The sequence below is a fragment of the Silene latifolia genome, chromosome 3 (genome assembly GCF_048544455.1).
Source record: "Silene latifolia isolate original U9 population chromosome 3, ASM4854445v1, whole genome shotgun sequence".
In the NCBI taxonomy this organism is placed as follows: domain Eukaryota; kingdom Viridiplantae; phylum Streptophyta; class Magnoliopsida; order Caryophyllales; family Caryophyllaceae; genus Silene; species Silene latifolia.
Window position 1 is genome coordinate 78,749,864 of NC_133528.1, and position 2,329 is coordinate 78,752,192.

At 38.0% G+C, this 2,329-nt stretch overlaps 1 non-coding gene across 1 annotated transcript; it reads right to left on the reverse strand.

Moving 5' to 3' along the window:
* Window positions 1–1,984: 1,984 nt before the first annotated feature.
* LOC141650262 (small nucleolar RNA R71) lies at window positions 1,985–2,091 on the reverse strand. Its single transcript, XR_012546305.1, has one exon. It is a non-coding gene; the product is annotated as a small nucleolar RNA R71 (small nucleolar RNA).
* Between the last annotated feature and the right edge of the window lie 238 nt (window positions 2,092–2,329).

Genomic DNA, 2,329 nt, shown 5'->3' on the forward strand with positions numbered 1-2,329 from the left:
AGCGTCTTCCAGGCGATCCGCTCGGATCGCAGGTTAGAGAGCCCGTGCCACAGCTCAAGACGCACGGATCGTGGCAAGACTAGCACGAGGATATGCTCATTTCCTTCGAGAGGAGCATTTCCTCAACTTTTCTTAGGGTCTTAATAGTCATTTAAGCCCTTAGTAACCCTAATCCTTGTACCTAATCTTTAGTATAAATACCCCATTGTACTACTTAGATTAGCATGCTCTATTAATCATGCTATAATCCACCCTTAATCTTGTAACCAATTCTTAATCAAGTTATAATACAATATTAATCTTTCCTTAATTTCTCTATTGTTCTTCATTTATTTTGGGTAATTAGAAGATTATTTGGGTTTATTTGGAGGATTGACAACCTTCCATCAATCATCAAGTACTTCTATTATCCTTTGCTTTATTATTTGGAATCATCTTCATAGGTATAATTCTCTCTTAACCTTGTTTAAATTATTGTTAATCACTTTTATTTATTCATCATGTTTTGCCTTGCTTGTATGATTGACAACCTTGTTAGCATGTTGAACTTGATAATGAGTGAGTAGTTTCCTTAACTAGGGTTAATGGGGAATTAGGGGAAACCAACATGGAGATTGATTCATGCTTAATCTAATATGTTCTCATAATTAATTTGCTTGCTTGTTGTGATTTCAACTTATGCACATATTATGTTTGATGACATGCGAGCCTACGAATCCTTGCATTTTTTACCCATCACCTATCTTTTCAATGAGACTTGTAAGCTTATACACCAACTCGAGTCTCATTAGACCATGCATATAGTTGAATAGGAAGGACTAAGTCGACTTGTAGGTGTTGTACAATCTAATCGATTCGGCTCCGGGACCCAAACCTTCCTAGGGATTGTAAGCTTATACACCAACTCGATCCCATCACAACAACAAGTGCTTTCATCTAGTAGAGAACATGTTTGTATGATCAACTCCCATGAATCCCCTATGAACCCATGACACCCTAGTGCTTTTAATCAATTGTTTACATCTCCTTTTAATCATCTTGCTTGTTTTCATTACTTTACTTTTATATTGTTGATTAGTTTAGTTGATCTCCTATCTCAACCCAAATTGTGACACCCTAAGACACAACCATTTGAAATTAAAAATCCTACATCAATACCCATCCCTTGGGATCCGACCTTTACTTGCCTCTTTGCTAAGAGTAGTTTGTGAAGTTATAAATATTGTTTTGGTTGGTAGCTTTTGACGACGAGTTTTAAATCACACCAAAAATGGCGCCGTTGTCGGGGACGGTGTTAACTTGATTTGATTTTCATTAATTGTTTTTAGTTGTGTCTTTCTTTACCTTGGGGAAGTCAATCTCCTCAAGGTTGTTCTAATTGTTTTCGAGTTGTTTGCTATTTTGCATGTCTAGGAGATCACAAGGTAACTTGTTACCCATTGAACTTGAAATTGAAAGAACCTTAACCAAGAATAGAAGACTTGCTAGAGGTACTTTAAGAGATATTGGAGACATTGTGGACATTCAACCAAATAACATTGAGTTTACCAACCCTTTTGCAAGAGACGGAGAGGACAACCCAATACAAAACCCACCATAAAATCAACCCATAATGCCTAAATTCTCATCACATTCCTTACCAACCGAGGAGAACCTACCAAATGGTACTTCTACACCACCACATTTAACCGGTAATTTCATTACCAAATCCGCATTCATACAACTAGTTGAGAGAAGTCAATTTGGAGGGATGCCCAGTGAAGACCCTCACTCACATATGGAGACTTTTTGTGACTATTGTGATGCGATTTCTCAAACCGGAGTTACTCAAGACCAAATCCGATGGGTCTTATTTCCTTTTTCTTTGATTGGTACCGCAAAGCAATGGTTGAAAAGGCTAGACAAGACTACTCTTGGTATTGATTCATGGAAGAAGTTGGCACTTGCTTTCTACAAGAAATTCTATCCTTCGGAGAAGTCTAACATGTTGAGAGCCCAAATCACCGGGTTCAATCAAAGGGATGAAGAATCATTGTATGAAGCATGAGAGAGATTTAAGGACACTTGTCGTTTTTGTCCACACCATGGACTTAGCGAGTGTTTCCTTGTGCAACAATTTTGGAATGGTCTATATGAAGACTCCCGAAACATTCTCAATATGGGATCCAATGGTATGTTTACCGAAGTTGATGACAATCAAACATGGGCCAAAATTGAAGAAATGGCGATTCATAATTCGCAATATAGTAGGCCTCGGAAGGCTACTAGAGGAGGAAAGCATGAGGTAGATTCCATCACTCAATTGGGTGCTCAACTAAGTGCTCATATT